At 36.9% G+C, this 21,011-nt stretch overlaps 1 protein-coding gene across 15 annotated transcripts in view; it reads right to left on the bottom strand.

Annotated features, from left to right (window-relative positions):
• The window catches only part of Garem1 (GRB2 associated regulator of MAPK1 subtype 1), a 189,589-nt gene that overhangs the window by 134,974 nt on the left and 33,604 nt on the right, over positions 1-21,011 (bottom strand). Inside the window, exon 1 of one of the 15 annotated variants that reach the window (XM_074070071.1) lies at positions 7,443-7,528. The exons of the other annotated variants lie outside the window; for them this stretch is intronic. The gene's annotated coding sequence lies outside the window, so the exon portion shown is untranslated. Of the gene's footprint in view, positions 1-7,442; positions 7,529-21,011 lie in introns of those variants that run through there. 15 annotated transcript variants of the gene reach the window in all.

Raw genomic sequence — 21,011 nt, 5'->3', positions numbered from 1 at the left:
TTTACCCAAATTCTTTACCTAGATTTTAGTTACATATCTTTATTATTGAGCTGTAACAGTTCTTTATCTATTCTAGATAAAAGTTTCTTGCCAGATATATGTTCTATACATAGTTCCTCTTATGTGGACTGTGTTTCACTTTGTTCATAGTGCCCTTTGAAGCACAAAATTTTGAAAGTTTGATAAAGGCAACTTTATTTTTCTGTTCAGTATTTGTGCTTTTAGCATCATATGTGAAAATTCATTGTGAACCCAAGGTCAAGAAGATTTATACCTATGTTTCATAGTTTTAGCCTTTACATTTAAGTGTATAATTCATTTTGAATTAATTTTTGTGAATATTGTAAGTAGGGGTCCAACTGCATTTTTTGGCATGTGGATATCCAAGAGTCTAAGCATCAACTGTTAAAAAGACTATCCTTTCAGTATTGAATAGTCTTGATCCTTGTCAAAATCGGTATCTAGTATCTCCCTATTATTCCATTGTCCCATCTATTTATTCTTACTGAAGCTTTGTAGTAAATTTTTAAATTTGGAAATGTGAGTTCAACTTTGTTCTTTTTCAAGATTGTTGCAGCTTTCCTGGGCCCTTTGCATTTCCAGCATCTGTGAACGTGGGATACCATTCCATTTATATAGCTCATATTTATTTTAACAGTGTTTGGTAGTTCTCAGTGTACAAGTCTTGTACTTAGTTTGTTAAATTTATTCCTATTGAAAATTTTTATCTATTGAAAATGGAATCATCCAATCTATTTCTGGAGTGTTTGCTAATACACAATTAATTTTTGTATGTTGATCTTCTATATTGTGACAGTTGAACTTGTTGGTTCTAGCAGCCTTTACGAAAAATACATCCCTTAGAATTTTCTATGTACAAGTATATGTCATCTGTGAACACTTTTACAACCCCGTGTCCAATTTGGATGCTATTTTTTTTTTCTTTTTCTTGCCAGTACTCTAGCTTATATCTCCAATAGAATGCTAAGAGTAAGTGGAAACCAAGATATATCTTCAGGAAGGATGTGCCCTTCTTTTACCTTTTTATTATTCCTGACAGATGGAATGGGGATATGATTATTGAATATGATAACTATACTGGCAACAATTATCTGAGACCTTGACAGGAACTTAGAACTAAAACCGAGGCCAGGCCATTGTAACAATGAAGAACAAACTTGGGTCTCAATCCTTTTGGACAACATACCAATCTTAGATCTCCTATCTGGACTTTGCCTGTGAGTTTCTGTGACTTGAAGCTGAACCCAAGCCTAAACTGACACTCACAAGGCAGTAAAATACAGTTTAAGCAGTATGGTTCTTGATTATCCAACCAAAATATATAAACTACTTTCAGAACACTAGAGTTTTGTGTGTGTCTTGTCTTGTTTTTTAAGTCAATTTTAGTATAAGTGTTCACTTCAAAGAAGTACCATTTAAACACCTGACTTCTGGTTTGCAAAATGTGAACTAATATCTGGTGTTTTTTATTTCAGAATAATTTCACAGGGTTTATAGCATTCATCATTACTACACTGCTGTACTACTTTAGAAACTCAAGTTTATTTCATAAAGACCAGAATATTATTCTAAAATTAGTAAAAATATTTTATCATACATTTAAGAAAACTCTTTCTTATATCTTCTTACATTTAAGAGTTTTTTTAAACTGGTATTTTGAATGTTCAATTCACACATTCCTAAGCTTTGGTTCTAAGATATTTACAAAACTAAGTCAGAGGCATTGCTATAAATGGGGTAACCTCAACTATCTCTAATGCAGAGAGGAAAATAATAAGTATTTTTACGCTAATCGCCAAAAAAAAAAGTCAAAAGGAATATAAATGAAACATCTTTTCTAGAATTTACCATCAACAAGAAAATTTATGGTTACATTAAGTACCTAAGTGACATTGCTGAGAAGCACCGAAAGGAAAAGCCAGGCTATGTGCATCAATTTGGTCATGACTGTGACTACATACCTAGGAACTAACTCCACTCTTAGCTGCTCCCTCGGCGTCTACAGCACAGAAACTCTAACACAATGATTAAGAGATTCCTGTTTTCTGAAAATGTGCTAGAATTTAAAAAAGAAAGCAATTTTATTCTTTATAGCAAGATCGATAATATGCTAATCAAATCCAGAAGTATGTTTTTTTTTTTTCCTCTTCCCTTGCTCCACAGGATTTTTTTATTCTAGGAAAACATTCAGAATAAGTAAAGCTGTGTATTTGCTGTCATGGCATGCTGACTAATAGAAAAGTGATTTCTAGTCCCCTTGCTGACTAAAAGTATCACGTTTACATGTTTAAGATAAAGTAAATGCTAAGGAAGTATTTAAATCATCACAGACCTAATTTTACTTTGAGTGCATACACATAAAGTACACAGGAACCCCCGTGTCCCCACCCAGACCATCCGCTCTTTAAACCCAACATCATCTGTTTGCTGAGTCTCCACAAGACTGCTGGGCAACAAAGTAGGTATGTAAAAAAAATGGTTTCCAAGTGAGTGATCTTGGGTATAAGTTAACGAATATCCACGTCAAGTTAGTCTAAATATAAGTTAAATACTTGGGTCTTATTCAACATTTAAGCCACTCAAAGAAAGCAGAGCATTTTTCAAGTATCTTCTATTGATCTCTCCCTACCCTAATAAACACCAACAAATCTCTGTTGGTCTAAAGTCTGTTTTTGGATGAGTATGTTACTCAAAGGCCCCCACATTATAAGTTCTAAGCAAGTTAAAGATTTGTGTTTTCCAGCTTTATTCTTTACTGTGAAATCCCAGTAAGAAGGAAATAGAGATTAATTTAGACAAAACATTAGGTAGTAATGTGTTCAAAGAACCTCATGCTGAAATCCGAGCAAAAAGGAATGTATGAAACGAAAGAGGAAAAACAGATTAGAGATATACTATTACCTCTTTTTCAATGGTCAAAGGACTCCTCTATCATCAGTAGATTAACCAAGAATTAGACCTAAAAGATTCCTGCTGTATGAAATAGAATTCCTACTTAAGTCAAACCTGAAGTTTTATGCTCTAAAATACTGAACCATACCTAATATTTAAAAGATATGCCTACTACATCAAGCAATTTTTAGAAAAACTGGTGAGCAACTATAATCCCAATATTTTTAAAAACACTGAAAATATACTAAATTTTCTAGCAGAGTGACCATACCAAGGAATGTTTTGTGTAAGCAAGGAAGGGACTCAGATTTACCCAGGAAAGGTATTCTTAAAAACTATTAATCTACAATAATCAGCAGGTCTGATACAGCTAGTTTGTCCTCCAGTGTTGGCCAGTGAACATCAGTAAGCTCATGCATTTTGTTTGTGCAACATGTGTATTTTATCACACTGTGATTTGGGGGAGAAGCTCACACTCACTGAGAGACAAACAAAAGCAGGCAGGTGTCCAATGACTCACACTGTATGTTTCACATCAACTAATAAAATAAAGGAGTGATTTTTTTCAGGAGGAAATGTTATGTAAAATCCATGTTTTTTCAAGAGGCTAAACTAGGCCATAGGTCAAACTTTAAAGACATTTTAGTATCATTTTGTCTCAAATTTCATCAGTCACTTTAATTTTGTGAGAAATAAACAGAAACTACAGAAGAGTAAAATTTTCAAAATATTTTAAAATTGCTATAGAAGTTACACCAGATATAGAGTCTTCAGAAAAACGTTTAATTACATATTTGGCAGTTTTTAGAATTTTCTCATAGTAAGTAGATTTCCAAAAATATCACCCAGACTTGTACACACACAAAAAAAAAATTATGGAAAGAAACAAAGACTTAGACATAGGCTAATGCTGAAGATCTATGATTTTTTACAGTACCAATATACAAAACCAATGAATTTTAATAATCTCTGTACATAGCATAACAAAGAATTTTTAAAATGCAGATGGCACATAACACTAGAAAGTTTATTCTTCCAAGTAGGTTGCTCTGTAGCAGCCAGACAGCACTCTACATCTGTGACTTACAAAGTATCTCAGGTAAGGTGCAACTTCTCAAAATAGAACTGGAAAACAAAGTAGAAGAGTGATCATTTCTTTCTAAAATTCACAGGCACACACACAAACACGTACACACACAAACACACACACACACAGCCCAAAAGTAAGCATTTACAAATACTAACTAAACATCACCATTAATTAGACTGGTACTGCGGTTAGTTATATTTCCTAATCAATTATATCGTTTAAAGATACATTGTTAGTAAAATTTTCTGAGGCAAATCATTTTGCCAGTTAGTACTACAGAGCCATTTCCCAAACTTGTAATATGAGACAATTTGGCTTGAGGTAAGGCAAGATACAGTCATGAGAATCCTCAAGCACATGGCACTTACATACACCTTTTTTTTAAAAACAAAAAGTCCGTTTTAGTGAAAGTATGTTAGCAATTACAGATAAAATGTCACTACTTATACAGGAAAGAGTAGGAAATACTCTGGAGTTAGTAGGTATAGGTAAGAACTTTCTCAACGAAACCCCACCAGCATAGCAACTAAGAGATAGCATAGATAAATGGGACCTCATAAAACTAAAAAGCTTCTGTTCATCAAAAGAAATGGTCTCTAAACTGAAGAGACCACCCACAGAGTGGGAGAAAATATTTGCCAGCTACATATCAGACAAAGGACTGATAACCAGAATATATAGGGAACTTAAAAAACTAAATTCTCCCCAAACTAATGAACCAATAAAGAAATGGGCAAGTGAACTAAACAGAACTTTCTCAAAAGAAGAAATTCAAATAGCCAAAAAACACATGAAAAAATGCTCACCATCTCTAGCAATAAAGAAAATGCAAATTAAAACCACACTAAGATTCTACCTCACCCCTGTTAGAATAGCCATCATTAACAACACCACCAACAACAGGTGTTGGCGAGGAGGTGGGGAAAAAGGAACCTTCTTACACTGTTGGTGGGAATGTAAACTAGTACAACCACTCTGGAAAAAAACTTGGAGGCTACTTAAAAAGCTAAACATTGATCTACCATTTGATCCAGCAATAACACTCTTGGGGCTATACCCAAAAGACTGTGACACAGGTTACTCCAGAGGCACCTGCACACCCATGTTTATTGCGGCACTATTCACAATAGCCAAGTTATGGAAACAGCCAAGATGCCCCACCACCAACGAATGGATTAAGAAAATGTGGTATCTATACACAATCGAATTTTATGCAGCCATGAAGAAGAACAAAATGTTATCATTCGCTGGTAAATGGGTGGAATTGGAGTACATCATTCTGAGTGAGGTTAACCTGGCCCAAAAGACCAAATATCATATGTTCTCCCTCATATTTGGACATTAGATCAAGGGCAATCACAACAACAGGATTGGACTTTGAGCACATGATAAAAGCGAGAGCACACAAGGGAGGAGTGAGAATAGGTAAGACACCTAAAAAATTAGCTAGCATTTGTTGCCCTTAACACAGAGAAACTAAAGCAGATACCTTAAAAGCAACTGAGGCCAATAGGAAAAGGGGACCAGGAACTAGAGAAAAGGTAAGATCAAAAAGAATTAACCTAGAAGGTAACACACACGCACAGGAAATTAATGTGAGTCAACTCCCTGTATAGCTATCCTTATCTCAACCAGCAAAAACCCTTGTTCCTTCCTATTATTGCTTATACTCTCTCTTCAACAAAATTAGAGATAAGGGCAAAATAGCTTCTGCCAGGTATTGTGGGAATGGGGGGGAGAGGCAGGGGGCGGAGTGGGTGGTAAGGGAGTGGGTGGGGGCAGGGGGGAGAAATGACCCAAGCCTTGTATACACGTGAAGAATAAAACAATAAAAAAAATGTCACTACTTGCAAAGCCTAATTACGTTAAATTTAAATAATGTTTTAAAGCATTTTATAGACACTGGCAAAATAAGGACCGTATACCTTTTGGCTCAATAAATGTGAAGGTTCCCCTCCACACACCAAAACCAGTCATCTTGATCAAATGATTCGGGTGTTTTAAGTTGCTCAGAAAGACAGATACCTGTACAGTGTGGTTTGGACATAAAATATTCCTAAAGGTTCACATGTTGAAGGCTTGGTCCCCAGCTAATGGCACTAATGAGAGGTGACTGGATCACAAGCAAATGGAATATTAGGGACATGCCTTTGAAGGAAATATCTTGTCCCTAATATTGCTCTGTGTGTGTGTGTGTGTGTGTGTGTGTGTGTGTGTGTGTGTGTACTTCCTGGTCACCATGTGGTGAGCAGCCTCCTCCTCTCCCACATTCTCCTGCCATCATGATATTCTGCTTCGTTTCAGGCCCAAAGCAATGGAGCCAGCTGAAGCCTCTAAAACCATGAGCAAAAAAAAAACTTTACTCTTTTAAGTTGCTTTTCTTAGGTATTTTGTTACAACAACAGAAAGCTGACTAACACAGACTAGTAGACAGAGAAATAGGTAGGCAGACAGAAGAGAGAACTGGAATACAGTTAAGCTTATATAAATATACTACACTGAAATCAAGATGCTGACTGGTTGCACTCTCTTGTCTCTTGGGTCCACAGGTGGCAGAACCAGTTGCAGTTTTAAGACTGACACTGCTGACTTCTTGCTAGCTACTGACCAGAGACTGCTCCTCACTCTCAGGTGCCCCCCCTTCCCTTGTCAGCAACAGGGAAACTGTCTCACATCAAAACTCTCACATATTTTGAATGTATCTCCAATTTCCTCTTCTGTTCCCGGCCAGAGACATTCTTGAGTTTGAAAGGATTAGCTTATTATTCTCCCTGCTGTGGACTAGGTATTTGCACTCTTCCGAAGTTCCTGCATTGATATCCTTACCCTCAATGTGATGGTATTAGGAGGTGGGGTCTGGGGAGGTGATCAGGTCATAAGGGTAAAGCCCTCGTGAATAGGATTGGTGCCCTTATAAAAGAGGTCTCGGAAAGCTGTCTAGGTCTCTTTCTGCCATGTGAGGATACAAAGAGAGTTTGGCCATCTGCAACCATGAAGTGGGCCCTCCCTGGACCCAACCATTCTGGCAACCTGAGCTCAGATTTCCAGCCTCCAGAAACATGAGAAGTAATTCCATCGTTTATAAGCCACTAGTCTTTGGCACTTTGTTAGAGCAGCCTGAACTAAGACATTCCTACCTTAAAGTCAACTTATTATGGACCCTAATTATATTTGTAAAATCCCCTCTGCCATATACATAACATAATGTGACATACACCAGGGGATAGAGAACAAAGGAACCATCTTAGAATTCTGCCAATCACAGACATTAATTCATGAAGCAAGCTTGTCATTCAAGTCTGGGGCAGATATGGAACTAAAGGGTATTATAGGTGAAATACTGTGTTTACATAGTAAACTTTTAAAGAGGATTTATGTGTTAAAAAAAGCAATCAAAATTAATTAATACTTTGAGATATGATATGAAAACAGTTGTTACCTTGCCTGAGGTGAGTGAAGAGCCAAGTAGTGGCAACTGTGCTACACGGTGACAAGGCCAAAAGAACACACTTCCCTTAAACTGTGGAGACAAGCAGAATCTTTTTTTTTTTTTTTTCATTTTTCTTTTATTATTCATATGTGCATACAAGGCTTGGTTTATTTCTCCCCCCTGACCCCACCCCCTCCCTTACCACCCACTCCATCCCCTCCCGCTCCCCCCCTCAATACCCAGCAGAAACTATTTTGCCCTTATCTCTAATTTTGTTGTAGAGAGAGTATAAGCAATAATAGGAAGGAACAAGGGGTTTTGCTGGTTGAGATAAGGATAGCTATACAGGGCATTGACTCACATTGACTTCCTGTGCGTGGGTGTTACCTTCTAGGTTAATTCTTTTTAATCTAACCTTTTCTCTAGTTCCTGGTCTCCTTTTCCTATTGGCCTCAGTTGCTTTAAGGTATCTGCTTTAGTTTCTCTGCATTAAGGGCAACAAATGCTAGCTAGTTTTTTAGGTGTCTTACCTATCCTCACCCCTTCCTTGTGTGCTCTCGCTTTTATCATGTGCTCATAGTCCAATCCCCTTGTTGCAAGCAGAATCTTACCAGGAGATAAATTTAATTGAAAGATTGATGCAGCCAAAACCAATTAGTCTACATTTAAGAATAAAATCTGAAATAATATTCTACAATTTCACTTGGCTTTTAAAAGTTAATTGTGTGTAATTATCATAGCTTTACATAGTTTTGAAATTATTACTCTGTTTATCACACTTGTGTCTCAAGATTTCCTTGCTATGCTCCTTTGAGTATACTTTTCAACTCTGAATTGGAAGGGGAAAGAGAAAAGGAAGTGCTGTTCCCCCCCACACCCAAAAAAAGAGCTATATTAAGTCCCAGAGAATATGGAAATTTCTGGAAAGAAAGTGGTGGGCATATAAACTCTGACACACTCTACTTTTTGGGCTGTGGCTGTCTAACCTACTGCTGGCACTAACTACTCTTTGGAGTCTACATCCCTGACCCTGAACTGCCACCTGAGCTGTGATTAAATCTCCAATCTGGTTGTGGGGGCTCACAATTCTTCCTGTGGCACTTGCTCTTCCATCCAAATGACTATAAGGACACCAAGCAGCTGCTGGGAATGCAAAGAACATTTCTGTTTAATTTGTAAAGAACAGAATCCAAAGTTGGATGCAAGACAGCTATACAGAACCTAAGTAACTGGCTTCACAAGCATGTGCGTTTTCTGCTATGGAGCTGTCTTCATGATACCTTGGGCTCCTCAGAAGGCTCCTGCTTACTCTGAGGATGTAGTTCCCTCCCTGGTATTTGTGCTACATCTACCTATATAAGAGAAGTATTTATAAATACTCTAGGGAGGCACAGAAAGGACCTAAGTTAAAGTTCCAACTGGAGTCTTTCAGATATAGGTGAATATGAAAAGGTCACTGAAATTACGTTCAGCTTGACCGAGCCATTGGTTTGTCCTGACAGTTGTATTTAAAGTTATATACAGTAAGTTCCTTCATGTCTCTGTGCCTCAGTTCCCCTATCTGTAGAATGCAGACACTAGTAATACTAGTGTCTACTTCATAGGTTGCTGTGAGTATTAAATGAGATTGTGAATGTAAAGGAATCTCGTATACAGTAAGCACTCAGTAAGTTTTAACTAACAGGACTGATCATTATTCTAACCCAGTACTTCTCAGCTTCATTCCCTTCTCCATAATCCCCTCTGCTCTTGGCTTAAAACAGGCTCTGACATCCCCCTAATCTTGCTTCCATTTTGCTGCTCTTGGATTCTTCCAAATGTAATTCTGCTCACTTTATTACCCAGCGTGGCAACCTTCAGTGACTCTGCACTGCTGAGAAAAAGGCCCAAACTTCACTGGATATAGTATAAAACCCTAAAGTATGAGGGCAGCCAGCGCCAGAGAAGGGCCATAGATGAAGATAAGCATAGCCCCTATGCCAGCTCAGGTCCCCGTGGGTTTTCTTATACTTATCCTCTTGTAGAGAATGTTCTTCCACCTCTAGTTGGCAAAGCAAGAAACCCCAGCATCTCTTCTGTCATCTCTACGAGAGGCTTGTTCTTCCTTACCTTCTGAAAAAGTCACCTTGATGCCTAGGTACTTGCAAGCTAGACACAAGTTACCTTTCTAGTGTGGCATCTTCCTCCAGCATGAGACATGAACAGAGCTACCTGGGGTTCTCTGAAGCAGTCTCCTTAAGGGCTCTGCTCTTCTCTACCAGTTTCCTTTGGCTGAAAATGATGCATTACCCTTCCTCTAGCTGCAAATTCTCATTCTCTGATAAGCCTTTGCTGGCACATACCCTTCCATACTATAGATGGAACTCTCTCCTTCTCTTACCTCTCTTGGGACTCTGCACACATCATCTTCAGAGTCCTTGCAAATACAGTGACATTTCCTATTTGTGGGTCTACCTTCCACACAAGCTGGCAGCTCAAGCTCTTGCAAGTACTTATACTGATGCTCTCTGTATGTCTACTGCATGAACTCTGGCATAACTCATTTCCCATTCTTCAAACTCAGGGTCAGGGTTTCACTATGCAACACTATTTCTTACAGACTAGAATATGGTGGACTAGAAAGGTTTACCTGCAACCACTGCAAAGGGATTTTGTCACTACACTGTTCAAAACTCAAAGGCTATAAATTCCTGACTTACACAATTAGAAGAGAAGAAACCTATGTAAACATTTGGACTCATCATCTTAAATGGAAGTTTTATAATGATTTTGAGAGGAACAGTACCAATTAAATTTGGAAACACAGAATTTAAGAACTAGAAGGATGCTTAGAGAACTCAAAGACCAAGTGCTTTCATTTGACAAGGGAGGAAATGAACACAAAGTTGTCCGTCAGTTTGTGGCAACTGCAAGACCAGAACCCAGCTTTCTACTTCTTAGTTCCAAATATTTTGCCACTTCAGAAGAAAAACTAAGCCACCTAGTCTAGCAATAAGATACTCAGGTTTCATATAAGCACACATAGATCTCAGCTATGCTGTACACTCAATGTGGTATCCAAGCGACTAGAGGTGAAGCCCAGTAAATACTGGAAAGCACTAGTCAATCGGTTCTGAAGTCTGAGTGCTGAGTGTGGATCCAGTCTGCCACTAGCTGTGAGTTCTTAGAGGAGTCAATTTTCCAACCTGAAACGTGAGAACAGTACCTCTTTCATAAATTATCAAGTGGATTAAATGAGTAGGATGGTGAGCGCATTCTGTGAATCACAGATACAAGTTCCAGCCAGCTATTGATAAACCTTAAGACAGACATTAGTTCAAACTACTTTTTTTCAATGATTAAAAACTAGTCACTAGACAATTACTTCTGCTTATCCTACCTCTTCCTTTTGTGACTCTAGGATATGTTCTGTTCAGTAAAAGTGCACTAGTGTCAAAGATAAAACAGTAAGTATTATTTGAATAGGTGGCAACTTGGATTTTTCTTAGGCTCTATTGCCAGTGACAAAATATACATATCTCTTTAAAATGAGTCACAAGTATATTGCCACTATATAACACAGATTGCTTTATATATTCAGGACTACCCATCTCACACAAGCTTAATGTTTGTGAAACACAGAATCTGTAAGTTTTAAGGAGCATAAAGGATCATCTAAATCTTATCTTTTCTCCAAAGCAGATTTAAGGAAGAAGCCTAACGAGAAGAAAAACCACTGAGTGTGGTGGCACATGCCTGTAATCCTAGTTACTCAGGAAGTAGAGATCAGGAGGAGTATGGTTCAAGGCCAGACCAGGCAAAAAGTTAGCAAGACCCATTTCAACCAGACAAGCCAGGCATGGTGATATGTGTCTGTAATCCCAGCTATGCAGGAGGCAGAATTAGGAGGATCATGGTCCAAGGCCACTCCAGGCTAAAACACAAGACTTTATCTGACAAATAAACTCAGGTGGTAGAGCGCCTGCACATCAAGTTCAACCCCAGTACTGCACAAACAAAACAAAAAAAACTGCAAGTTATAGCATTTTATACTTCAACATTCAAACATTAAGTTTCATATGTTCTACCTGAGAACAGATTATAGATTGTCTATTAAAAATGGAACCGGTTTGAATGTTCCACAGGAGATTTTTTTACATGCTAAAATATATGATGAACTGAAGTAAAGATAAATGTTTAGCCTGTGACACTGAAATATAAATAAAATATAAGCATTACAAAATTTTGACAGCTATATTTCCCTTTAGACTGGTACACATACAGATATATAAATATAAGAACTCAGTATATTTCACTCAGGATCCTATTTTTAGGAGGAAGCCCAAGTTATTTATGATTAGAAACTAAGGTAAGACATTAGAAAAAAAGATAGACAAGAAAAGGGAAATAATCATAGATGTGTCCCAGGTTGCAAATCAAAATTGCATGGGATTGGTTGACATAAATCAATTTATCAGGATCTGGTATATTTGAAACCAACAATCCAAAAAAACTAGATTCAAAACTATATTGAGATATTGTGTATATATGGAACTCGATGAAATCATTTTCTCTCAGCATACATATTCATACATGTTGAGTAAAGTTTTTAAAATAAAGCTTTAAGCACTGTTTTCTATTGCTATCAACTAGAATATAAATAGGACTTGTAAACATCAGATGTTTTACCCACTCTCCTTTGTGAAACACCCTTACAACATTCTCTTAATTCAGCATGTTGTCAAATCGTACTTATTAAGCACTATTTTCAGTAACTAAAACAGAACAGCCCCTTGTTCTGTGTTGTAATTTGGCACAGACAACGTCCACAGAGGCCAGCCTTCCAAAGGGTATATCAGAGCTGTTCTAAAGAAAGATCGCAACAGTAAAGCCCAAGAAAAAGGCACTTAAAATTCTGTACCCATTCCCAATTTAGTGTTTGTGATTGAGTAAAGGGTCACTACATCACCACTTGACTCCTCCCCTCCACTATTTTTACCTCAGTGGGTTGGCATATATTAGCTAGTTATCACTCACATATATTTCAGTATAAATGTGCTTTGTATTATATATACACTTAGCTTTCAAATTCTGTTAACTCAGTAACTCCCATGTCAATGTGTGTGTGTGTGTATTCCACATTTTGTGACAGTAGTGATAGGAAACAATTGCTTAACAAATTTACTGAACTATCATTGTGGCACAAAATTTTACTTTGAGGCTTTTCCCATTAACATTTTAAAATGTAATTTACTATCATTTCTGGTAAATAGTGATTCTAAGTATATTCATGAACACTGAAAGGAAAACTGCCTCCAAGGTCTACTAATTGATCAGGTCTAAGAAAATCTCTTTTAGTGGCCACAAGAACTCATTTTGTCCTCTGTACTACTTTATAATTTTGTTTTCTTTCTTTCTTTCTTTTTTTAAGCAGTACTGGGGTTTGAACTCAGGGCCTCATGCTTGCTAGGCAGGAGCTCTACCAACTGAGTCACTCTGCCAGCCCTTTATTTATTTTTTTAATGATCCTTTGATTACCTCTATTGCTCTTCTCTGGACCTTTTCTAATTTTCTTTCTTTAATCCAAGAGTCCAAAAGAGAAAGGCAAATATTCAACTACAGACCTGGTGAGCAATGAGCAAAGCAGGATTATTTTACTGTTCTTAACATTAAAATTATTAGCATTAAAATATATTACAAGTCTACGGCTATAGAAAGCTCCTTCACCAAATGTATAAATGAATAAAACTCAGGTTGAGGCCGTGAAATAAGCAGCCCAAAACTGCTCTGTTAATAAATGACAGAGATGGAGAGAAAGGTAGCAGACTATCTATCTTTGCTTGATGTGGACACTGAGAGCTCAATTCTGAAACCATAAAAATGTGACCGGAAAGGTGGTTGTAGTCTGGGTACAGGGACTGTATCTTTATATTCTGTCACATCACAGACATTAAAATCAGACATATGGAGATAAGTGATACATTGCATTTAAATTTCAGCTCTAACCTTGGAGAGAAAAACTGGCTTAAACTCACTTAGACAACTGAAATGACTCACAAATATTTCCGATTTTCCTTCCAACCATAAAAAATGTGACCTTTCAAAAATGCCACATCATTTACAGCTATATTAAAGCTATATTTTCTAAAACTGAAAGCTAAATTCTTGTAGGTCTCAAAAACGTTCCAACATACAACAGCATGAGTAAAGGGAAGGAAAGGGGTCAGCATAGTTTAAGTGTAATTGCATGAAAGATTATGACTATATATAGAGGAAGAGCATATTATATAGAATTCTAAAACTGGTGATAGTTATTTAAGAGGGAAGTCAGCCCTTTTAAGTAATAACATACTATTAGAAATGCAGTGATCTCTGAGATACAGAGCAGCCACCTGGAGGAGAACTGTTAAAACAGTTTGACAGCTTGCAAATGAAAATGGTTTGAAAATGGTTGGAAAACTGTATTTTCAAGTTTGATAAATTCTGTAACCTGCCTGAAGGCCACACACCATTAGAAGCTTTAATTATAGTAAGCTGGTAAATTCAAACATGTATTGGAATAGATGACTATGGGGGTTCTGTCTAGCTTAACCTTCATCATTACACATCACACTTGCCCCTGGAGAGGAAACTCTAGGCACAACAGTTAATACTAGATGTTTTAACTTTCCAGATACACAGCTGATTGGTATGTGGTCCAAGATGAGCAATCAGACCATCCTCTATCTTTTCAGTTCCTTGTTTTAGTCCTTTGCTAGATTCTTTCACTTGGATTCCCAGTCCATCCTGCATTTTCCTTTTTTGATGAACCTACTCAAGTTCGTTTTGTACAACTGGAAAGCCCTAGCAAAATTTACACATTAAAGAACATAGAATGAGTGTTATGGGTCTTTGTGTCCTGCCCTGTGCTAAAATAAAAGAAATTTTTTTAAAAAGAAGAAAAAAAATCTCTCTAAAACGAAGGCTACAAAGATACCTTCCCATTTATTACAGAGGGGAAAGAGGGCAAGGTCAATTTTGGCGTCTCCTTCAATATATGGGCCAGTAAAACCACACATCATTCCCCACTAGCTATCAGAAATGTATTCCTCGTAGATTTTTCCAGTGATCTGCTACTCATTTTAGTGATTTTGGAGCTAATGATCTACCTCTTGGGATTATTTCTACCATAAGAATAAAATATAAGTAGTTCATAAAACAACTTCAACATTCTAGACCTCCAAGAATGCCTGTCATCAATACCCAAGTCTACATCTTTCAGCAAAACAAACCTTTCTCCCACTGCAGCCACAGATACTCAAAGAAGACACTGCATGCCGTTCTGAATTACGGTGTTTCCATAATATTTTCAAACCCCACAACACAGTACTTCACCTTCTAAAACTGAATTCAAGCTGTGAAGACAGGAGGCCAGAAAAGCCGGAGAGCATTTCAGTTTGTAGGTTCTGTTTCCAGCTTAGGTCTTTGACAACATTTCAATCTATGCTGATCAAGGACACCTTACTTCTTTAGTGAAAAGCAGTGATCCATCAAGAGGAGAACTTGATTCTAAATGCAAAGCCCTTCTGGTTCACCTCTTACTGGTGCAGAAGAGGAAAGACATTCTTAAATTTTGTTAGTGTCCTAGATAAAGCATATAAGACAGCAAAACAAAACAAACAACAACAAAAACCCACATAAATACTTGATCACTTTCTGCACTATAAAGATTAGTTAACAGGGTCTGTCAAGGACAATTCAATAACATGAAACCAGTGGACATGATACAGCAATAGCCTGGTTTCTCACATCATGTCACTGTGCTGTATTTTCATTTGAAGTCTGAAATAAAATGGGTTGTCATGAATTTTTGAAGTCTTGTCCTTTTCAGTTGATAAGTGTATTATATATGTCAAATGCCCTGACATAAACACTAATCAAGTCCTAGAACATCATTCACATTGCTATTACTCCAGCACAGTGATGAGAACATACAATGCTTGGTGCTGAGTGGGGTCAAAGTGAGAGGTGGTAAGTAGAAGAAACAATTAACACTGAAAGACAACTTTGCATGCTGTCATATGCCAAAGAGAGACAGAGAGAGAGAGAGATCAAAGAATCATGTTGAGACATGCTAGTGTTTCTCTGGATATCTTAAAAATGTGAAATGCAATCTTTCAAATTCTTATCTTACCAAATGAATCTAACAATATTACACATTATGTGTTTATAAGAAATATATTACAAATGAATGCTTACAGGATACATCAAAAGGGATGGAAGGAACCAACCCTACTAGCTTTGCAAACTGCTTCTGACTTAATGCCATAATGCTAACAAGATGATTTATACACAACTATTGCATTCTAGTTGCTAAATTTGTTCCTCACAGGGATGAGGTTCAGAAACTCACACTCTGTGTATATTAGTATTGAACAAATAATCAAATGTATGGAAAGCAAAGGGGGTCTGAGCTTGGCTAAGACTCTCAGGAGAGCTACAACCTTTCCAGGAATGTTCTGAGGTTCAGGATAAGATACAACACGCACCATCATCTGTCTCCAGTGAATGCAACTATCAACCCTGCGTAAAATGCATGGGGCAGCATTGTGAGGCCTCTATAAAGTAGGAAGTACCAGAAGAGAGGACAGGAATCTGACATAGCAGCCCGTTGGTCTTCAGGCAATCCAATGGCAGTAGTGTGGTGGCAATAGCTCAGCAAGTCCCCAAAACCCTGCAGGAGAGGAATCTTTCCTGATAAGAGAAGCTGTGGTCCCTAGGGAAAAAAATGACTTAAGTGATTTGATTTTCTCATCAGAAATTAGAACATTTTTCAAGTCCTAAAAGATCTGTTGACCCAGAATTCTATACCCAGCAAAAAAATCCTTGACAAAAGAAAGTGAAATCAAGATGTTCTGACATGAAGAAAAACTAACATAACATCTTTTGCCAGTAGATCTGCTGTAAAAGAAATGCTAAGAAAGTTCTGCAAACACAAGGAAGCTTGGAACACTGGAAAAGAAGAAAGTGCAACAGAAATGGTAAATATCATGGTAATTAAAATTCCTTTAATTAAAATGTTCTTATAATTTCTTTAAAATTTGTATGATGGTTAAAGCAAAAATCATAACATTGGCTTTTGGGATTTTCAATGTATGTGGGATGCCACTAAAGCAGTGACTTGAGAGAAATTTATGATACTAACTGCTAATATTATAAAAGAAATTGGAAAAAACAGAATCAGCCCAAAGCAATCAGACAGAAGCAAATAACTTAAAAAAAAAGGAAGGAAATGAGAACAGAAATTGATGAAGCCAAGACCAAAAAGGCAATAGAGGAAAAAAAAAAATCTAAAGTTACTTCTTATGTGATTTATGTTAGATTTAAAGTTACTTTCTTATGTGAGAAAAATAGAGGAGATGAACCAATTTAGGTTATAATACATAGATACCTGAAAATGTCACAATGAAACACTCTGCATACCTATCTTAAACAAACAAAAATGTCTTTTTTTCCCACATAAACAGAACATAGGAAGGCAAACCAGATCCTGTCTAGAGGCTGGCACCAGTAGGAAGGGGAGAATATAAGGAAAGGATGTAACAGGGAGAATATGGTAGAAATATTCGGTACCCATGTGTGAAAATGGAAAAATGAGACCTGCTGAAACTATTCCAGGAGTACGGGGATGGGGAATAAAGGAGAAAGATAATGGGGGTGAATTCAGCTATGATATATTGTTAGATGTTTTGTAAGTATCACAATGTACCCCCAAAACGATAATAATAGAAATAAATTAATAAAAAAGTTACTTCTTTGAAAAGATAAATTAAATTACTAAGTCCTTAGCCACACTGACAAAGAACAAAAAAAGGTGAAAAATTATCAATATCAAAAGAGATCTCACCATAGATCCAACAAAATGAAAAGGACAAGAACACTAACATAACTCTACACATATAAATTCAACAATTGAGATGAAATGTACCAATTTCTTGAAATATCACAAACTATCAAGCTCATTCGAGAGACAACCTGAACAATGTTCTGTTAACAAAATTAAGTTTATAGTCAGAAGACCTTTCTTCAAAAAAGAAATCTCAGGCCAGGCACTGTGGTACATACCTGTAATCCCAGCTAGAGATCAGGAGAATCGTGATCAAGGCCAGACAAGGCAAAAAAGTTAGTGAGATCCCATCTCAACCTATAAAAAGGTGAGTGTGGTGGTTCACGTCATGATCCCAGCTTTGTGGGAGGCATAAACAGGAGGACCCAGGTTGGCAATGGCATAAATGTGAGACCTTGTTTGAAAAATAACTAAAAAGCAAAAAGGGTAGTAGACCATTTGCCTAGTAAGCTTGAGGCACTGATTTAAACCCCAAATCCTAAAACCTAGTTTTACTCACAGAACTACCAAACATTTAAAGGAGAACACCAATTCCACACAATCTCTTCTAGAAAATATAAAAAGAGATACTTTAACTTGTTCTGTGAGGCCCGTATCACCAAGAAGCAAAACCAGATAGCAGAGGAAAAAAATTATTAAACTAATATTCCTCATAAGTGTAGATGTAAACATCCAAATACAAACAGTAATACAATACTTCCAACTGGAGTTTATACCAGGAATTCAGGATTGATTCAATTATTTGAAAATTGATTAATGTAGCAATATTAATAAACAAAACAAAAACAAAAAAGCCATACATGATTGTATTAATGTAGGAAAACATTTCCATAAATTCAACATCCATTCATGATGAAATATTTTTTAGCAAAGCAGGAAGAGAAAAGAACTTTCTAACTTGGTAAAGGCCATCTACAAAAAGCCCACAGTTAACTCTACTTTGGAATGAAAGAGTGAATGTTTCCCCCAAAAATCAAGACCATGGCAAGGCTACCTACTTTAACCATTCTTATTCAACTTAATGTCGGAAGTTCTAGCCTCTGCAATGAAACCAAGAAAAAGAAATTGAAAGCTTTTAGGTTGGAAAAGAAGAAACAGAAATCATTCCTATTTATTGAAAACATGAATATTTATCTACATAGACTATCCTACAAAATTTTCAGAAAAATGTTTCTAGGATAAGTAAGATTAGCAAGTGTGAAGAACATAGGCAATCAATAATCAGAAACCAATTTTTAATATAATGCCATTTATAATAGCTCAAACAAAAAAAGAAATACTTAAGTATAAACCCAACAAAACATGTACTGAATGTAGGCTGAAAATGTTAAAACCTTTGAAAGAAATGAAAAGAGGATGTAAAAAAATGAAGAAGTTGCATGTTCACTGATTAGAAGTTCTTTATAGTTAAAATGTTGATTCTTCCCAACATGATTTATAGGTTTAATGCAATTACAATTAATATCTTGGCAGGAATTTTTGTAGATACAGACAAGCTGACTGTAGTACTTACAAGGAAAGGCAAAGAAGCAAGGATTGTTAAAACAATTTGAATAAAGTTGGAGGACTCACAGTGCTAAATCAGAAGACTTACTATACTGATGACTGTGAGGTACTGATGGATGAATACATCAAAAGATCAAGAGAACAGAATAGACAATCCAGTAATAGATTCACCCAAATACGGTTAATCCACTTTTGATAACGAAAGTCAGTTTCTAGCATGGTATTGGCACAAAAACAGACATGAAGACCAATGGAACAGAATATAGGACCCAGATATGAAGCAACACAAATATAACCAACTTGTCTTTGACAAAGGCGCTAAAAATATACAATGGAGAAAAGACAGCCTCTTCAACAAAAACTGCTGGGAAAACTGGTTAGCAGTCTGCAAAAAACTGAAACTAGATCCATGTATATCACCCTATACCAAGATTAACTCAAAATGGATCAAGAATCTTAATATCAGACCCCAAACTCTAAAGTTGGTACAGGAAAGAGTAGGAAATACTCTGGAATTAATAGGTATAGGCAAGAACTTTCTCAATGGAACCCCAGCAGCACACAACTAAGAGATAGCATAGATAAATGGGACCTCATAAAACTAAAAAGCTTCTGTTCAACAAAAGAAATGGTCTCTAAACTGAAGAGACCACCCACAGAGTGGGAGAAAATATTTGCCAGCTACACATCAGACAAAAGACTGATAACCAAAATATATAGGGAACTGAAAAAACTAAATTCTCCCAAAATTAATGAACCAATAAAGAAATGGGCAAGTGAACCAAACAGAACTTTCTCAAAAGAAGAAATTCAAATGGCCAAAAAACACATGAAAAAATGATCACCATCTCTAGCAATAAAGGAAATGCAAATTAAAACCACACTAAGATTCCACCTCACCCCTGTTAGAATAGCCATCATTAGCAACACCACTAATAACAGGTTTCCCCGCGAGGATGCGGGGGAAAAAGGAACCCTCTTAGACTGCTGGTGGGAATGTAAACTAGTCCAACCACTCTGGAAAAAAATTTGGAGGCTACTTAAAAAGCTAAACATTGATCTACCATATGATCCAGCAATAACACTCTTGGGGATATACGCAAAAGAATGTGACTCAGGTTACTCCAGAGGCACCTGTACACCCATGTTTATTGCAGCAATATTCACAATAGCCAAGTCATGGAAACAGCCAAGATGCCCCACTACTGACAAATGGATTAAGAAAATGTGGTATTTATGCACAATGGAATGTTATGCAGCCATGAAGAAGAACGAAATGTTATCATTCTCTGGTAAATGGATGGAATTGGAGAACATCATTCTGAGTGAGGTTAGCCTGGCCCAAAAGACCAAAAGTCATATGTTCTCCCTCATATGCAGACATTAGATCAAGGGCAAACACAACAAGAGGATTGGACTTTGATCACATAAGGGAGGTATGAAGATAGGTAAGATACCTAAAAAACTAGATAGCATTTGTTGCCCTCAATGCAGAGAAACTAAAGCAGATACCTTAAAAGCAACTGAGGCCAATAGGAAAAGGGGACCAGGAACTAGAGAAAAGGTGAGATCAAAAAGAATTAACCTAGAAGGTTACACACATGCACAGGAAATCAATGCAAGTCAACTCCCTGTATAGCTATCCTTATCTCAACTAGCAAAAACCCTTGGTCCTTCCTATTATTGCTTATACTCTCTCTTCAACAAAATTAGAGATAAGGGCAAAATAGTTTCTGCTGGGTAGCGAGGGGGTGGAGGGAAGAGGGAGGGGGAGGGGGGGTCACGGAGGGGGTGGGTGAAGCGGAAAAATGACCCAAACACTGTATGCACATATGAATAAAAAAAAAAAAAGAACCCCCCAAAAAAGAAAGTCAGTTTCTCATTGTTATAAAAAGTTTACAAAGAAGAGGAAGACTGATGAAACAAACTTTATTGTAGTAGATATGAATCAGTTACACAGCATGAACTCCTAAGTTCATATACAGGTGAACAAAAATAGAGGTATATGTATATAAATTTGTGTGTATGTGTGTGTGTGTGTGTGTGTGTGTGTGTGTGTGTGTGTGTGTGTGTGTATTTCTTATCTCTGTATGCTGAGGCCAAGAAGCAGTGATGTTCCAGGAGAAACAAGTATACCTAATGCCTGGATCATCATTAAAAGGAATAAGGGCTCCCTGAAGAAGTGATTGATTCAAGGACCAAAATGA

This window comes from Castor canadensis, chromosome 4 (assembly GCF_047511655.1).
Source record: "Castor canadensis chromosome 4, mCasCan1.hap1v2, whole genome shotgun sequence".
NCBI lineage: Eukaryota > Metazoa > Chordata > Mammalia > Rodentia > Castoridae > Castor > Castor canadensis.
This window is presented reverse-complemented; position numbering and strand designations above follow the sequence as displayed.